General features: G+C 34.6%; 2 long non-coding RNA genes and 3 other non-coding genes across 5 annotated transcripts in view; 4 read left to right on the top strand and 1 right to left on the bottom strand.

Annotated features, from left to right (window-relative positions):
• Positions 1–46: 46 nt before the first annotated feature.
• On the bottom strand, positions 47–3,180 carry LOC135267838 (uncharacterized). The gene is made up of 5 exons (XR_010336211.1): positions 2,412–3,180; positions 1,620–2,355; positions 1,406–1,564; positions 870–1,349; positions 47–817 (listed from the first exon to the last, which is right to left on the bottom strand). It is a non-coding gene; the product is annotated as an uncharacterized LOC135267838 (long non-coding RNA).
• Positions 3,181–12,456: 9,276 nt separating this feature from the next.
• LOC103312946 (uncharacterized) lies at positions 12,457–13,380 on the top strand. Its single transcript, XR_010336210.1, has 4 exons — positions 12,457–12,471; positions 12,539–12,597; positions 12,651–13,149; positions 13,202–13,380. It is a non-coding gene; the product is annotated as an uncharacterized LOC103312946 (long non-coding RNA).
• A 974-nt stretch (positions 13,381–14,354) lies between these two features.
• Positions 14,355–16,277, top strand: LOC135267842 (small subunit ribosomal RNA). Its single transcript, XR_010336214.1, has one exon. It is a non-coding gene; the product is annotated as a small subunit ribosomal RNA (ribosomal RNA).
• Positions 16,278–18,335: 2,058 nt separating this feature from the next.
• LOC135267839 (5.8S ribosomal RNA) lies at positions 18,336–18,492 on the top strand. Its single transcript, XR_010336212.1, has one exon. It is a non-coding gene; the product is annotated as a 5.8S ribosomal RNA (ribosomal RNA).
• Positions 18,493–18,968: 476 nt separating this feature from the next.
• Positions 18,969–20,000, top strand: part of LOC135267844 (large subunit ribosomal RNA) — a 4,039-nt gene continuing 3,007 nt past the window's right edge. Inside the window, exon 1 of the ribosomal RNA XR_010336216.1 lies at positions 18,969–20,000. This exon is cut by the window's right edge and continues 3,007 nt beyond it. This is a non-coding gene — a ribosomal RNA (large subunit ribosomal RNA).

Here is a 20,000-nt window from a genome sequence, read left to right on the forward strand (position 1 = left end):
AAACTATATGGTTCATGTAAATGTGTAACAATTGTACGGATATTATCGGCTGAATTATCATTGCGTAAAGGTTTTAAAATAGATTCAAAATCGAAATAAAATACAAAAGGAACTTTAAGAGATTTATCAAAATTTTGAAATGTTAATTCATTACCAGGCACTTCTTTACCAAATTTATTTATAATCAGATCAGAAGTTGGTAATGTAGTGACAACTTCATTACAAGCATACTTACGATGTTTAACTAATTTTTGTTCACTCGAAAAAAATAATAGACAACCGTTACATATAAATTTAGCATGATTATGTTTGGAAAGTTGTGAACTTATTAATCGAGAAATGTTGCTTATCAGACAGTAATGTTTGATCATTCTTTCATCGTCTACGATAAGTAATAAATTTACATGAATGTCTCGTTTCTTAGAAGTTAAATAAAAGGGACCTATAATATCTGATACCCATTTACCTTTTTCATGATCAAAACGCTGCTCTGTTCCATAGACATTTACACTAATATTATTAAGTGCTTCAAATTTAAAAATATCAGTTAATTTAACCGGAAATGAAATATCTGTAAAATCTAATTCCTCTTCAAACTCACGATAAGCATCAACTCGATGTCGATTAACATTTACTTCAGTTGAATGAAGGTGTGCCAAAACAGACCATTTGAAACATTCATTATCATCATTATGAATATTGATAACCGCTCTCCGCTTCGCTATGTCCTTCGGTAATGGTATATATGTTGATGCACGTAGTGGATTGAATTTGTTGATATTAAGTTCCAAAAACAAAATTTCCATTAAAATCCAACCTAAAAAATTTAATACAATAATATGTTTATAAATAAAATTGATATTACTTACCACTATCTTTTTCCAAGAATTCACTCATTTTGTTTTTTATGACGCCACATATTTCTTCCAGTTCTACCTTAATATTTGTCGATATTGAAATGATGATATTTTTAGTGTTGAATGATTTGATTTCGATAATGTCTTTAGAAGGTAAAATATATTTAGCAAAAAGTTCGAAATTAATTTTAAGTTGGTTAAATTCTCTCAGTTTTCTAGTTATTAAAGTGATAAGTTTATCTTGATTTCTTTCAAAAAAATTGCACACTTCCAAGTCATCTAGTTGTGAATTTTTCAATCGGTATGAGGTAATTCTTGATTTGAAGGCAACTTGATATTCTTCAACGAAATCATCATCATCATTAATTTTGGCGGAGATGACACTTTTATGTTTTAAAGAACGTAAATGGTTTAATCTGGATCCTCTGTAGTGACTATTGCATATTTCACAAAATTGATGAAATGAACATGATGGAGCGTTAGTAGTAACTTCTAAAAACAAAAACAAGTTATAATAATAATAATATAAAGAATATTTACAAAAATACCTTGTAAAGGTGTTCTAGTTGTCAGGCGGGCTTTTTTAGGAGTCATATCATCCGAATCCATTGAACACAATGATGAATTTGTAATATGACGCCTATAGTTATCAAATCTCGTAAATGACGTTTTACATCCGGTGCAAGTGAGTTTAGATAATTTATCACCTTAAAAATGCTCTTAATTAAAACAATTTCTATAACGTAAAATGTATTTACTTACTATGTTTTTTTACATGACGTGTTAAAGCATCTTTGCGAGTAAACTTGTTATCGCATTGAGAGCACTTGAACATGATTACTTTCATACACGGACAGTCGAAGTAGAAATGAATTAATCATTGATGCGATATGATTTTATATTCCATAAACTTTGCAACCGGATATTGTGGTTCCTTACGTAAAAATTCAAAAAATTCAAAATATAACTGATAAAAATTTAACGTTTTTAAGGAAAAAAACGTTAGACAGGAAATATGATAACAAAAATAATCAGAATGAATATTATTTTTTATTAGACATAAAACAAACTACATACTTAAACTAACAAAGTCATACACCTAAATAAATTTTTAATTGCAGTTTTTAAGCCAAACCTAACGCTATGAACATCATAAAAACGATCCAACATGTACAAACAATTCCAAACATTGCTAAAAAGGTAGGAACATGATTAAAACAATTTTTTATTGAAACTACATCATGATCATTAAGTATAAGTCTCTTCCAGTCAGTATCAATATAATTACTATTGGTAAAAACTAGTCTTAATTTAAAATATATTACAGAGTTTGCTATAGAAACATTTTCATATTTAAATATTTCTATTGCAGTATTGCTCAAATAACCCAGATTCATCTTCTTCCATTGGTAATCAACATCGTTGAAAAATAAACTTTTCCAGAGAGGAGACCATCTTGTGTTGTTAGGACTTTCACTAGTGAAGACGATGTACATATCTACAACATCTAACGGTTTTTGCACGTACAACACATTTTGTATAAGAGTAACAAACAAGATGAGTGATGAGTTCAAAAGAGGCATTACACTTGAAACGCAGTGGGTTGTTGTTGTTGTTGTTGTTGTTGTTGTTGTTGTTGTTGTTGGCTTCCTGTATCATCTAAAATACACGAAACACAATTATTTATTGATGAAGGAGGACCATCAAACTGATCTTCGTCAAAACTGTTATAATAATGTTGTAAACATGGTAGATTCAGCTTTATATCATGATCTTGTTGATATGTTTCCGGTAATTTATGAAATATATCCATCAACTGGCACGGTCCTAATTTCAGTAGTTCCAGTTTCATTAGTAATCGAATATCGCTTATGGTTTTTTCAAAATGCAGCACTTTTTTTATAACAGGTTCTACACTCGTTGCCATCTTAAATGGAACTAAATTAGACGTTAAATAATTATATCGTATATATATTTCTTATTTATTAGGTAATATCTTTCATTTCAATCCAACTATTCTGATTATCTGGTAAACCTAACCATTTCACAAATAATTTAGTTCCTTTACGTCGAATCACTTTCTCAACTAAATAGACGTCAGGATATTGAGTTTTTGATAATTCCCAAATATAAAAAGCTCCTTTGATTGGTTGACCTTCTTTATCTTCTAGCAGAAATGTTACAGGATTGGTTAGATTAATCTTACTGATTTTAAAAATTTCCGTTGACCAATTGGGTGTATATCCTTTTTCAAATAACATCTTTTCTTTGCTAATTCTTACGAAATCTCCGACTTTAAATTTTTTTCTGTTTTTATCAACAATCTTTAGATGATCATATGCTGTTATGTCTCCTTGATTCGAAGCGTTTATCTCTGTGGGTTTCCTTCCTGTTGTTCGATGTATTGTAGTATTATAATTTTTGGTTATCTCTTGCAATTTATTTATCCATTTATGTGTCGCAAATAACGTAAAATATCGATAAATTTTGGATTTTAAAGTACGTATAACTCGTTCAGCAATTGCTGCTTTTTTAACGCTGTACGTACTATAGTGATTAATATTATAACGTCTCATCAAATCCTGAAAAGTGGTATTATAAAATTCCTTTCCTTGATCTGACTGTAAATTCTTTGGTATTCGTTCTTTTTCATTCTTCAGTATTGATTCCATAGCTCTGCTAACCTCATTAGCTGATTTCGATTTCAGTGGTCTGGTCCATAAAAATTTAGAAAAACAGTCGATTACGACTAAAATATATTTAAATCCATTATTATGATAAGATAAATTTTGCATTTCTGCTAAATCTACTTGCCATAAATCATCCAATCCTTTAATTATAGTACGTCTTCGTTTAAAATTCCTGCGTGCAGGTTTAAATATCTCGTTTACCAATTTTTGCTTTACATCACTAACTTGCTTTAGTCGAACCATTGCTTATTTACGGTACACTTCTCTACAATTTCCATGACGATCTGACATTTGACCTGGAGGACACTTGTTTTTATTATGAGGCATGGGTTCTATCTTTCACTATTTTCATATGAATCTGTTACTTTCCTTTTCTTTGATATAGGTACATTTTCAAGTTGATCTGTATCACCTGCTTTAGAACGTTTGGAAATGGTTTCTGGTTTTATCTTAATACTATCGATTCCTTCAAAGCGTTCTTCAAGTTTTTTTATTCGTCTGGTTATCTCATTTGAATTATTCATAAATTTTTTCCACTTGTTATCGATTTCATAATTTATACTTAAATGTTTGTTATGCAATTCTGATTCAATCGTGTGAGGAATTGTAGCAATTATATTATCAATTTTTTCATCAAGTATTTTGTACTTAACATTCATGGTTAAGTTTAACTGATTAAATTTATCCATCCATATAGCATCTGCTTTATGAACATTATTATTTAAATCCGTTAAAGCAGCTATTACTCCTTCCATCTTTTGGTATATTTGTTTACTTACTAAATCAATATATACCTTATTCGCACAATCTTTGTCTTCTGTTGGATCATTAATGTTACAGATTCTATGATGTTTTAAATCAAGGTCACCATCAGCAGTGAAAACAAAAGGTGATGGTGTAGATTTAAAAAATGCACTTGATGCTGATAACACTTTACGTCCGAATAGATCAATGGGCATTTCAACACTGAGGATTAACCAGAAAAAAACTTAAGCCTAATATATTACACCACATTCCTTTAATTCTTCTTCTATTGATAAAATTTCATTCAGATGGGAATTGTTACCCGCTTTTGTCGCTGCATGTAATAATGCTAGACGTGACACTAATTCATTTATGTCATCCCAGTAAACATATTCTACACGTTTATTAGTGAATAATCCTTCACCAATAAACGGAGATTTAGGAAATGAAGTAAACATTGGTTGCACAATTTGAGTATATTTTACACCTCTATGACCTTTTAGTTGTTTTGTGGGATCATTATTTTTTCTATGTGTATTAGAAATTTCAAGTATTTTTTTGTATGCTGACCGATCCTCTTTTGTAATTTGAGTGTATTTATCTTCAGGGTTTTTAAAAAATATTAGTCTGTATAAACCAGGAGTACCAGGAAATGATTCATTATCTAAAATTAAATCACCATTTTGACTGATTATTAATTCATGTTTACCCATAAATAGTTTATTCTCTTTTGAATTATATCTAGGACCAAATGTCTGATCACTGGTTTTCTCTAAAACTGCTTCTATTGCATTTCTCGCAACTGGAGGATATTGTTCTAAAAATTCATCTAAAATATGTCTGCTATTAATTAAATCATCCATAGTGTCAGATTTGGTTTCTTCATCTTCTTCTTTTATTTCTGGTAATGACTCATATATTTCTTCTGGTTGTCGCAGTGATGTACTAGGTTCATATGTTTCTTCAACTGGTAGTTCAAGTTCTTGTTTAATCTTTTCTTTTTTTGGTAGTTTAAGAAATTGTTTCCTTTGCTTTTGAATATGATGTTTTGGTCTTTTGTGTTGTTTTTGTTGTTGTTGCTGTGGTGGTGGAGATTGCTTCTCCAATTTTATTGAAATTTCTTCTAAAGGATTTATAACAGGCTGAAAAAGCTTTTTAATTGACTCATCCGCTTCACTGCTGTTTAACTTTATGGCTTTATACTTCTTTCGAATTGAATCAGCTGCTTTTAATATATGTCTTTTAAGGTTTTGATCTGGTTTGGTACCCATCATTACCGCTTAATGTTATAAACTAACCGAACAAATCAGAATTATTGTTTATATAACTTCTTATTCGACTGCTATTATAACGGGTCTCAAACTGATATTAACCGATCTCAAACCGATCAGGAACTGCTTTTTAACAGACATTAACCGGTCTGAAACCGATATTAACCGGTCTCTATCCGATAATAACCGCTCTGGAACCGGTATTAACCAATATCACACCGATACTAACCGGTCTGAGACCGATATTAACCGGTCTCTAACCGGTATCTAACCGATACTAACCGCTTTGGAACCGGTATTAACCGATATCGCACCGATACTAACCGCTGTGAAACTGATATTAACCGGTCTGGAAACGTTCTCAAATAGATATCACTCTACACTTGAATAAAATGATCAAACCCTTTTCTATATCGACCCTTATTTAATTCATTATCTTTACATATAACCAAAAAACCATATTGGTTTTTCCAACATTCCTGACATATTTCACAGAATTGTTCGAATTTCATATCAGCACCAACATGATCTTCATATACATGTTTTAAATTTAACAGATCTTGTTTTAATATTACCAATAAATTTGCATTATCTCGAATTAAATGTTTCGGTATTTTTGTATATGTTTGACAGAGATAGAAACTATCAATATTTTTATGCCGGCCCATGCAAAAGTAATCCCTTATCTTAGCTTGATTACACATTATGACATCATCAAATATAAAAATAGAGTTATTTTTTGCATCTTTTGGATCTAGCACGTCTTCATTATGTTCATACTGGTTATATTCCATTCCTTTAATTTTTTGTAGCACATCACTAAGCAGTTTATACTTCGGTTGATATAATGATTTACAATAAATATATATGTTTTCAAATTTCAATCCGTTGGGATCAAACAATAAAGACAATAATATGTTAGTTTTTCCTCCACCAGAAGGTCCACAAATTATACAACGTATTGATTCGGGTAAAAGTGTACCATGTCGATGAGACATTTTATGTTTATTATCAACATTATTATAATCATGATTTATGATAGGTAATTGTAATTTTTGCTTTAACACTTTCATTTTCATACTAAATTAAAAACATTTATAAGAAGGTTTATATAGGGAAAAAAGTTCAGTTAAATGTTGTCTTTCAAAGGGGAAGGACTATTAAATACTGCAATCAATAAATTACCTTTTGAATTACATTTACCAGGATATCAATATTGCGGACCTGGTACAAAACTTAAGAAACGGTTAGAACGAGGTGATCCTGGAATAAACAAGCTTGACAGCTTTTGTAAAACGCACGATATAGCTTACGCTAATTCCAACGATTTAAAAGATAGACATCAAGCGGATCGAATTTTAGAAGATAGTGCATGGTCACGTGTTAAGTCTAAAGACGCTTCATTTGGTGAAAAAGCAAGTGCCTGGTTTGTAACTAACGCAATGAAAGTCAAAAGGAAATTAGGTATGGGAATCCAAAGGAAAAAATCGAAAAGGAAGACAAAGAAATCTAGAAAGAGGACACAGAAAAAACAACAACCTTTTCATAAAGCTCTTTTATCAAATTTAGAAAATAAGGGATATGATAATATAAAATCTGCATTATCAGCTGCTCGTATAGCAGTTAGAAAATCTGGAGGTCGTAAGCGTATAAAAATTCCTCGTATTATACCTATAAAAACAGGAGGATTTTTACCATTGTTACCATTAATTTTTGGAGGACTTAGTGCCTTAGGGGCTATGGGCGGAGGTGCTGCTGCTATAACTAAAGCTGTAAATGATGCTAAAGCAGCGAAACAGAAATTAGATGAGAATAAACGTCATAATAAAGTACTGGAAGATATCGCTATCGGGAAGGCGGGAAGTGGTTTATATCTTCGAAAGCAACCACGAGGTTATGGATTGTATTTACGTAAATTTCCAAAAAACTACCAATAAAACTGCCTAATAGGGCACTAACTGATAATGATTTAAGAAGATATGCTAAATTATTAAAACTACCCAAATTTAAAGGCGTTTTTATGAGAGATGAATTAATTCATATGAAACCTGATAAGACAGAATGTGCTATCATTAATTTGGACTCTAAAAAAGGATCCGGAACTCATTGGGTTTGTTATAGAAAAACAAATAAACAGGTTGATTATTTTGATAGTTATGGAAATCTAAAGCCACCTCTAGAATTAGTACGATACTTAGGAAATTGTAATATTTACTTTAATCATGATCGTTATCAATTTTTATCATATAATTGCGGACATTTATGTTTGATGTTTTTACATAATAAAAGATGAGATAATCATGTATTTTATTCAGTCATGTATAAGACATTCTCCCTAACAGGTGTTGAAAGTACGCTGTCTGAACACTATGAGCCACCCATTGACCTTGAAGAAAATTCGAATTATTCTATAGCTTTAATCGGTTTTTATACTAACAATAATATACCAAATATAGAAGAGGGTACAAATAAATTTTATTATTTTGCTCCGAACACTACTGAAGAAAAAGTGATAACATTTCCGAAAGGTGCTTATGAAATAGCTGCTATAGAAAAATATATACAAATTATTCTTAGTGGACGATCTGCAACTGATGCTCAAAAACAGAATACATTTTCATTGAAGGCTAACGAAAACACATTAAAGTGTGAGATATTTAGTATTTACGACATTAATTTCGCTCACGAAGATAGTATTGGTAAATTGTTAGGTTTTTCTAAAAGGAAACTTAAAGCAAGACAATTACATGAAAGTGATTTACCTGTTAACATAATTAAGGTTAATACAATACGTATCGAGTGTAATATTGTAAGAGGTTCTTTCTACAAAAACAAAGAATCTCATACTCTTTATGAAACTGCTTTAAGTGTTAGTCCAGCCGAACAGATTTTTGTGGAACCATTAAATCCTATTTATTTACCTATCATTAATAGATCCAATATACCTAACCTAACTATTGATATTGTTGATCAAGACCATTGTCCTATAGATTTTAACGGTCAAACAATCAATATTCGTCTTGCTCTGAAAAAAGAAGCATAAACATGGGTTTAGTGTTTCAAAATCAATATAAAAAATCATACAATCCATCAAATTATCAGTCAGTATCTTGTCATCAGTCGACATTATCACATCAGAGCGTGCAGATTCTTAAATCGTTAGGATATAATGTCCGCCAGCAAACTTCAGGTTTACAGTTCACCGGAAATAGACGACAGCATAAGTAAAGAGGAAGAACATACATATAGTCCGCAAGTAAGATCTTTCGATAACAATGATGAAATCGAAATTATAATTAATCAGAGAGATATTTGGATTTCTCTCTTTGAATCATTTATACAAGTGGACGGTGAGTTCATACCAGATCCGGTACCGGAAACTGGCGGTGGAAATGTAACCTTGACTAATAATGCAGCAGCATATTTATTTGAGAATGTAAGCTATGAATTGAATAATGTTGAGTTAGATAGTGTACGTGAAGTCGGAACAGTATCTACAATCAAAACTTTTCTATGTTATGGCAAAGATGAAGTAAGAGCATTAACTCTCGCTGGATGGAATGATCAAGAAAGTCAACAACTGAAGACATTTAATGAAACTGATAATACGTTTTCATTTAGAATCCCTTTATCTTATCTGTTAAATTTACCATTTGATTATCATCGGATAGTTAGCGGTCATCAAAAACTTCGATTAATACGAAGTCGTAACGATGCTAATTGTTTCATTTCTACCGGAACGAGAAAAGCGACACTTAAGATTAACAATATTGAATTAAAAGCAAAACATGTTTACCCAAATGATGAAATTAAATTAACTATATTAGAAGGGATCAACAAAGATCGTGTTATATCGTTACCGTTCAGAAAATGGGAAATTCATGAACTTCCATCAGTTCGACAAACTAATAACGACATCTGGAGAGTTAAAACATCTACTCAATTAGAAAGACCAAGATTTATTATCGTTTGCTTTCAAACAAACCGAAAAAATAATCCAAAGTCTGATGTTACTCTATTTGATCATTGTGATGTAAGAAGCGTACGTTTATGGTTGAATTCAAATGTTTATCCATATGAAACATGGAAACTACAATTTGCTAAAAATAAATATTTAGAAGCATATCAAGCTTACGTTGATTTTTATAAGGAATTTAATGGAAAAGATCGTGCTGAACCTATATTAAGCTATACAGATTATACAAAAAGACCGATATTTGTATTAGACTGTTCCAAGCAAAACGAAGCAATTCGAAGTTCCACCATTGATATCAGCTTAGAATTTGAAAGCGATAATAATTTCCCAGCCGATACAAGAGCTTATTGTATTATCATTCATGATAGAATAATGCAGTACTATCCGTTAACAGGAATAATTAGACAACTGATATAAGGATGAAAAAAAGTGTTACTATAAGTGATAGTGCTCCGGAAGTACATAATCTAATAGTTTGGTCATATGCTTATCAAGATGCTAGAAAAGGAAACTATTGGATACAATGCGCTGCAGACAGAGAAAGGTTTAAGTTTAGAATTAATCAAATGAAAAATATTTTAAAGGAGATCTTAAATTCTGCTCATCGTGAACAAATTTTTCAGTCTAGATTTAAGTGTTCAACATGAAGGTAGTAGTGATTGATGTTCAAGGATTTTATATACCTGAATTCATCGTTAAAGAATTAACAATATTTGATGGACATCGAACTGGTCACTATTTGTTTAAATCACCGGTGCCGTTTCGTCAACTAAGTGCAGATGTAAAAAAACAAGTGAAATATTTAGAATTAAATCATCATCTATTACGTTACAACAGTGGAAATATCGACTATGAAAATATTTATAACATACTAGAAGAAAATATTATCGATGATGTTATCGATATTATTTACGTAAAAGGAAGCGTTAAAGAGGATTTTTTAAGACAATTTTTCGATTCAAAGGACTTTTACCCTAGGATCATCAATTTGGAGGAAGCAAACTCTTGTCCAAAATTGCAACCACAACTTCCGTTATGTATGCATCATTACTTAAAAACTAAAATATGTATCTGTAGTCTTAATAATGTACGGTTTATTTATAATTATGTAATTCAGAATTTACCGAAATAAACGTTTAAAGTTTTAATCTCGTTTCCTTCTCCTACTTCATTAACCTGCCCTCTCCACTCTAGTTAAGATTACAAAAAGTATAAAGGGATCAACTTTTAGTGTGTGAAATAATTTTTATTGAAATATCAACAGTCAACACAACCATCATGTCTAGTAAGTAGAAATAATTTTTACATTATTTTATTTTAAATTTTTTCCGAATCAATTGTTTGAAATTTAATTACAACACTTCATCATCAGTCTTAATAAATTAATGTAATCTATTTATTAAATTTCTCTTTCTTTTGTTACAGAACATCCCGCAGGTTACTATGGGGACTATAACCCAGATTTGGTTGTTAACCACGCTGGGTTAACCGAAGAGGAGGTGGACCACCTCCTCACCCAAATTCCCGCGGGCACCTTCGAGTGGGTTTCCCTTATTAACATCTATCTGCGACTGGAACCGCCCCCATCCCTTGGAGGTTATTTTGATATTTTTACCGTGGGGCGCTTGACCGCCGCGATAGACACCGATGAGGAGCGGGGTATAATTGACATTTGGGTATGGGTACATTAAACCTCATACATGTTGGATCGTTTTATGATGTTCATAGCGTTTTTTATGATGTTCATAGCGTTAGGTTTGGCTTAAAAACTGCAATTAAAAATTTATTTAGGTGTATGACTTTTTTAGTTTAAGTATGTAGTTTGTTTTATGTATAATAAAAAATAATATTCATTCTGATTATTTTTGTTATCTTATTTCCTGTCTAACGTTTTTTTCTTGTAAATTTATGAATCAAAAATTTTATAAATATCCAGTTGTATTTGATTATTAATTTATCGTTACAATCATTTTCCCCAAAAAATTTATATCCAATAGTTTACAAACAATATATACATTTCTAATAGTTAAAACACATTTATACATCTTTTATAAAAAAAGTGGATTTGTTTAATTGAAATAGGTAAAAATTCATATCCAAAACCTTAATTAATTACTGGGCGGTTAACATTTTTTACCAAAAGATTTTGAAGAATTTACAACAATTTATCATAAACCCTCAACAGATGATATAGTAATTATTGTAAAAGCTGAAGTTTATATTTTTTTCATTATCTACTTTTAGATTTAAAACTAATTATCCGAAATCTATAAGCGAAGAATTTAAAATATCAAGTCCAATTTCGGCAGCGATAACAACTTACTCAGGTGGTATTTATCTTTTTCTCAGAGATAATACATATATTACATTATCTAGTTGCATCTCTGGATATAATGTTCCTGGTTTAACAAACGAATTATTTGAAGGTGTTCCTAATAAAATAACAAGGACATTTAGATATTTAAACGGAAAGCTGTACTTTTTTAATGAAAATAATTACTTTGAATATGATGAGTTTACTAAGAGTGTCATACAAGCGGGACCTAAAACTTTATCTATATTTAACATTAATTGTCCGCGAGAACCCATCTTAATTCAATTGAAAAAATTATCTTTTAAAAAGATTATTACACACAATGCAGTCCTGGTTGAAAATTTAACAGATTATACTCGTGAAGAAGATAGTTGGTGTAGTTGGTGTATTCATCAGTGTTTGTTTACAGTAAGTTTATATTACAACTTAATAAAACGTTCTTTCTAAACATCTAATTTAAACATCTAATTTCAGCTTCAGACCTACAAAAGTTGTGCCAAAAAGACGCATCGTAAGTTTATCGAAAATATTGACTTCGGCACAAGTTCTTCATCCACAAATTCTTCCGATTCAGACTACTGAATTCTTCTCTAAAACCAACATAAATAATCTTTTTTTGGTAAATTCTTTAATTTTTTAAATTTGTTTACCACATTTGATTGCTAAAAATGTGTTTAATTTTTTAGGAAAATTTTTATCAAATTTTTATCAAACAAAAAGTGCGTCACAAAATTCCTACGATAAGGTAAACCACAAAATTAGTATTAAATCATATTTTATTTCATTTTTATTTTTTAGGAAAGCGTGTTATCTGTTAACCGCAAAAATTGATTATAAAAGTTCCGTTTTTTACACATTTCACCAGTTTTATTAAAACTATCTTTGTGAGAAGTTGTATGTGCTCCGCTGTGTATTTTTGCATTTAAATTTCAAAGGATTCTGTAATGGCTGATCAACTATTAAATCTGAATAAAATTGCTGCCTGTGAATATACTGATACATATGTCAGTGCCAACGATTTGGAAGTGAACAAGAAATATAAAATCATCAATTTAACCAAGGCAAACACACAACATGGGGTTATGATGGTAGCATATCTGGACAACGTCGGTAAAGTTTTTTTACCTAAACGACTAACAGCAGTTATGAATGATACCATAATTACGACACTAATGGAAGGACTCGGATCTTATTTGATTTATATGGGACGTAAGCAAGCTAATGGAAATCAGGAACATGATGCCCACATTTTTAATTTCGAACGTATTGTTCACGAAGATTAATGTAAAATTTTTTGGTAAGTGTCATGTTCACCTCTATTTAAAAAACTAATTTATGATTTTTTTCAGGTTTCCAAAATAGACAGCACTATCCACTCTACCTACCTGAGGTTCGACTCCCCATGGAAGGAACAACAACAACAACAACTTTTTTTGCATTATATTTTAAACAAATAACAAAATAAACTTGGTGCGCAACAGACAAGTTAGGCAAACAACATTACAAAAATAAAAAACTACATATACTAGGTTTTTTTTCCTTATCGATAAAATAATGACTTTCCTTTATTAGTTATTAGTGACAAGCGCGATGATTTTCTGATATTTTGCTTAACTCAATACAGCATGTATTGTATATATACTTCATGTATTCACAATTGCACATTTCAAAAATCATATATTCAAAATTTCACAACCCCAAAAACCAAAAATTTCACAACCCCAAAAAGCTACTACTACTACTACTACTACTACTTGTTTTCTTGGTTGCATATTCGCAAACGGGCGGGGGGTGTGTTTAAAAAAAAAAATGGAGGCCAGCGCCATCTTTGATTGACGGCTGCGCTGACGGCAGCGCCATCTAGCGAAAAGTTTGCAGACCGTGGCGCCATCTAACGTGAGAATTTAGGCGGAATTTGTGACGACATCGGCGCTACCAACATTACACCCAATATTAATTTTTAAATAAATTAAAATTTTGGCGCCATTTTTTTTAACAAACAAACATGGCCGACTAATTTCAAATATTAATTTTGAAATAATTTAAATTTGGCGCCAATTTACCATTAAACAAAAATGACCGCCGCCGACTTTCAAACTTCCAAGATGGCGACGATTATTATTATTATTATTATTATTATACTACATAAATATATTTGCATCATCACAAATGGCGTCAGTCGGCCGCAGGCCGGCTGACCAGCTGGTCGCAGGCCAGCGAGCTGCGATTACGCGCTTGCGTCTGCGGCTGACTGACACAATTTTCACACATGCGCAGTAGAGGGAGGTGGAGGTGGTTTTTGAACCGGCTATCTCTATCTACTGACGACGATGATGACGATACATTTATCTCTATATCGTACGAAGAAAAGAAGAAACAGCGTGGCGTTACTTTCTTATATGTTAGATTGTTTCGCACAAACGCGCATATTCTTCATCTTTATAAACGATGATGATGAGTATTTTATTCTCTCGTCTGTCTCAAAAAACACAAAAACACAGTTCCCTGGTTGATCCTGCCAGTAGTCATATGCTTGTCTCAAAGATTAAGCCATGCATGTCTCAGTACAAGCCAAATTAAGGTGAAACCGCGAAAGGCTCATTAAATCAGTTATGGTTCCTTAGATCGTACCCACATTTACTTGGATAACTGTGGTAATTCTAGAGCTAATACATGCAAACAGAGCTCCGACCGGAGACGGAAGGAGCGCTTTTATTAGATCAAAACCAATCGGTGGCGGTTTCGCCGTCATCGTACAACTTGGTGAATCTGAATAACTTTACGCTGATCGCACGGTCTCGCACCGGCGACGCATCTTTCAAATGTCTGCCTTATCAACTGTCGATGGTAGGTTCTGCGCCTACCATGGTTGTAACGGGTAACGGGGAATCAGGGTTCGATTCCGGAGAGGGAGCCTGAGAAACGGCTACCACATCCAAGGAAGGCAGCAGGCGCGCAAATTACCCACTCCCGGCACGGGGAGGTAGTGACGAAAAATAACGATACGGGACTCATCCGAGGCCCCGTAATCGGAATGAGTACACTCTAAACCCTTTAACGAGGATCAATTGGAGGGCAAGTCTGGTGCCAGCAGCCGCGGTAATTCCAGCTCCAATAGCGTATATTAAAGTTGTTGCGGTTAAAAAGCTCGTAGTCGAATTTGTGTCCCGCGCCGCCGGTTCATCGTTCGCGGTGTTAACTGGCGTTTCGCGGGACGTCCTGCCGGTGGGCTTAGCTCGAGAGGGCGGCCCAACTCAATCCCGCCGCGGTGCTCTTCATTGAGTGTCGAGGTGGGCCGGCACGTTTACTTTGAACAAATTAGAGTGCTTAAAGCAGGCTAAAACTTCGCCTGAATACTGTGTGCATGGAATAATGGAATAGGACCTCGGTTCTATTTTGTTGGTTTTCGGAACCCCGAGGTAATGATTAATAGGAACGGATGGGGGCATTCGTATTGCGACGTTAGAGGTGAAATTCTTGGATCGTCGCAAGACGGACAGAAGCGAAAGCATTTGCCAAAAACGCTTTCATTGATCAAGAACGAAAGTTAGAGGTTCGAAGGCGATCAGATACCGCCCTAGTTCTAACCATAAACGATGCCAGCTAGCGATCCGCCGACGTTCCTCCGATGACTCGGCGGGCAGCTTCCGGGAAACCAAAGCTTTTGGGTTCCGGGGGAAGTATGGTTGCAAAGCTGAAACTTAAAGGAATTGACGGAAGGGCACCACCAGGAGTGGAGCCTGCGGCTTAATTTGACTCAACACGGGAAACCTCACCAGGCCCGGACACCGGAAGGATTGACAGATTGAGAGCTCTTTCTTGATTCGGTGGGTGGTGGTGCATGGCCGTTCTTAGTTGGTGGAGCGATTTGTCTGGTTAATTCCGATAACGAACGAGACTCTAGCCTGCTAAATAGGCGTATTTCGACATCCCAAATGCCGGCTGGAGCCGGGTTCGCCCGGTCTCTATGTGCGGTTTTTACTGTCGGCGTACAAACAATTCTTCTTAGAGGGACAGGCGGCTTCTAGCCGCACGAGATTGAGCAATAACAGGTCTGTGATGCCCTTAGATGTTCTGGGCCGCACGCGCGCTACACTGAAGGAATCAGCGTGTCCTCCCTGACCGAGCGGTCCGGGTAACCCGCTGAACCTCCTTCGTGCTAGGGATTGGGGCTTGCAATTGTTCCCCATGAACGAGGAATTCCCAGTAAGCGCGAGTCATAAGCTCGCGTTGATTACGTCCCTGCCCTTTGTACACACCGCCCGTCGCTACTACCGATTGAATGATTTAGTGAGGTCTTCGGACCGGTGCGCGGTGGCGTTTCGACGTTGCCGATGTTGCTGGGAAGATGACCAAACTTGATCATTTAGAGGAAGTAAAAGTCGTAACAAGGTTTCCGTAGGTGAACCTGCGGAAGGATCATTAACGTGTAAATGTTGTTGTTTAGTTGTCACACATACACACACATTTTGTCTGTGCTGATCAACAAAAAACACACATACATACACTATTCGTATGATGATCAATTCTCATACAAAATTCTTTATTATGCGTCGAACGGAAAAGCAACAACGGGTCGTCTTGCATTAAGCGGATCTGTTGTTACGTTTTTCGATTTATTTTATAAATCGATTGTAAACGTGCCGTAAACGACGTTTTCAAAGAATTTTTTCGAACATTAACACGAATCAATATTGTCGAAAGATGGTTATGTGCTAACGTTTTATTATTGCTTTCGCAGTGCCGGTCTTAGCGTATTTCCATCATCGTATTCGCTTCGAAAAAAAGTACTAATACACAGTGGTGGTGTATAATTAATGTGCAAGAGATGTTGTTGTTGTTGTTGTAGTATTTGTATATGGTTGGAGTTATTTATAATAACAAACAAGAATGAATGAATGAATAATAATGGTGTCTGCCAATACGATCGTACTTTATGTACACGACTAAAACTTTATACATACAAACCATAATAATAAATAAACTCGAAACAACCAACAACAAAATTAATACGCTACTGTACATACAAATACACATTTATACATACCATCATTTTACTTAACCGATGGTGAGTGATGTTTGAAAAATAAACGCTTAGGCTTACGGTTTTGTAAGCCAGTCTTTGCGTATTTTCTTCATCGTATTCGCTTCGGAAAAAAGAAAATAAAGATGGTGTATAATTAATGTGTAAAAGAGATGTTGTAGTTGTAATTTAATTTGTAAATGGTTGGAGTTTATTAATAAATAAAAGGGGCTGTCTATTCGTCTGTACTTTATGTACAAGACTAAAACTTTATACATACAAACCATAATAATAAATAAACTCGAAACAACCAACAACAAAATTAATACGCTACTGTACATACAAATACACATTTATACATACCATCATTTTACTTAACCGATGGTGAGTGATGTTTGAAAAATAAACGCTTAGGCTTACGGTTTTGTAAGCCAGTCTTTGCGTATTTTCTTCATCGTATTCGCTTCGGAAAAAAGAAAATAAAGATGGTGTATAATTAATGTGTAAAAGAGATGTTGTAGTTGTAATTTAATTTGTAAATGGTTGGAGTTTATTAATAAATAAAAGGGGCTGTCTATTCGTCTGTACTTTATGTACAAGACTACAAAAACGTTTTATAACAATAAAAAGCTCGAAACAACCAATAACAAAATATACTACTACTATACTACTATACATACAAACGCACATTTATAAATACATAAAATCAATTTACTTTATCGATAGTGAGTGATGTTTGGAAAAAAACGCTTAGGCTTACGGTTTTCGGGTACCTGGGTTCCGCATGCGTCGAAGTAATAATTTACTTTAACGACGCGACGAACCGTAGGAATCTAAATAAAAAAGTTTATTAACTTTTTTAGATTCTGTGGGTTTTAAATGATATACGCCCGACTGACGAAGGAACGTTTTGCACTGCCTGTGCTTTTCTTTTGATTCGTTTTTATGTCGACGGACGTTCTTAGAATGCCCACCAAACGACGTATCACACAAAACACCCTACAATTGTATTGTTTGGTAAATATTGTTGTGATTAAGTTTGTAGCTGTGGCGTTTGTTTGAAGAAAACGTCTGGTTTTTCGACATATTTTCTATTTAATAAATATACATAATGCTTATCGCAAAAGGAGCAGAGTTTTATAGACAAAGTTGATAGAGAAAAAAAACCTAATAGATATATATACGTATTTATAAAACGTTAATATCATCGGGTTATTCTTTATGTAAACTTAAACTATAACTGCATACTCTTTTCGATAAGTAGAAACAAATGCCACTTTAATTAAATAAAATATTATAAAATATAACGCCGAACGTTTCTTTCGATTGGTCCGTTTCTCACATATACATCACAATTGTAATAACCTTAAGTAGTTATTTTTGTTGTTGTGTGATGATGAAACGATTTCGATGTGGAACGGTGCGTTATGTAATAATATTTTAAATTTGTTTGAAAAGATTACCCTGAACGGTGGATCACTTGGCTCGTGGGTCGATGAAGAACGCAGCTAATTGCGCGTCAACTTGTGAACTGCAGGACACATGAACATCGACATTTCGAACGCACATTGCGGTCCTCGGATATACTGTTCCCGGACCACTCCTGGCTGAGGGTCGTGTCAATTTCAAAGACTGCTCGGTTTTTGTCTTAAACACAGCGCACAATGTTGTGTAGACAATTACGTCGGAGCGTGTTGGGTGCAAATATGACGCGTTACTATAATTGTTAATTGATTGTCGGTTGTCATAATAAAATATTATGCAACGTAGACAACAATAAAAACAATATAAATAATAACGCGGCATCCTAAAACGCAATAGCGGCTGACATTCTTATTAGTTTGTTGGTACAAGTTGGTTTAGACGTAGCACGTCCGATATTAAAAAGCAGCCACAACGCTTAAATTTCGAACGAAGCGATCGTCGTGTCCGAGACGTTAAAGTTGTTTATATGCATATTTTATGCACTATAATTAACAACAACAACATTCTCGCAACGACGTCAGATCGATGTTTGAAATTGTTTGGAGGCAGCCATATAAACGGAATACGTGTAATTATCGTCTGACAAAATAAAGGCAAATTTATATTTGCGACCTCAGAGCAGGTGAGACTACCCGCTGAATTTAAGCATATTATTAAGCGGAGGAAAAGAAACTAACTAGGATTTCCTTAGTAGCGGCGAGCGAACAGGAAAAAGCCCAGCACTGAATCCCGCGGCCGAAACCGGACGCCGGGAAATGTGGTGTTAGGGAGGATCCGTCATCCCGAGATTGTGCGACGCGTCCAAGTCCATCTTGAACGGGGCCACAGCCCATAGAGGGTGCCAGGCCCGTAGTGACCGTTGCCGATAACGGGAGGATCTCTCCTCAGAGTCGGGTTGCTTGAGAGTGCAGCCCTAAGTGGGTGGTAAACTCCATCTAAGGCTAAATATGACCACGAGACCGATAGCGAACAAGTACCGTGAGGGAAAGTTGAAAAGAACTTTGAAGAGAGAGTTCAATAGTACGTGAAACCGTTCAGGGGTAAACCTGAGAAACCCGAAAGGTCGAAAGGGGAGATTCAGCGTGACTCGATAGCGGCGCTAAATGATCATGCGACGAACGGCGTACGCGTCGTTCGCGCCTTTTGTTTATGCGAACCGAAGTCGAACGCGTGCACTTCTCCCCCAGTAGGACGTCGCGATCCTTTGGGTGTCGATCTAAGGCCCGCGGTGGAGCCCGTTCGAACGGTTCGCCGTTTCGGACGAACCCGCGGTGTTTCCCGGTCGACTCGCTCGAAGGTATGCATATGGCGCCGGGCCGCTACACAGTTAGCGTCCGACCATTGGCAAGCGCGTTCGTTTATGACGGTAATCGCACCTGGTGTCGGTTCTGTCTACGAATGGCTGTTCGCCAATGAGTTCTCGGACAGACTCGGTTGAAACGCCGATCTGCGACGCTATAGCTTTGGGTACTTTCAGGACCCGTCTTGAAACACGGACCAAGGAGTCTAGCATGTGCGCGAGTCATTGGGACATGACTAAACCTAAAGGCGCAATGAAAGTGAAAGTTCGTCTTGCACGGACTAAGGGAAGATGGGCGGCCGTTACGGCTGTCGCCCCGCACTCCCGGGGCGTCTCATTC

This window comes from Tribolium castaneum, unplaced genomic scaffold, assembly GCF_031307605.1.
Source record: "Tribolium castaneum strain GA2 unplaced genomic scaffold, icTriCast1.1 ptg000104l, whole genome shotgun sequence".
NCBI lineage: Eukaryota > Metazoa > Arthropoda > Insecta > Coleoptera > Tenebrionidae > Tribolium > Tribolium castaneum.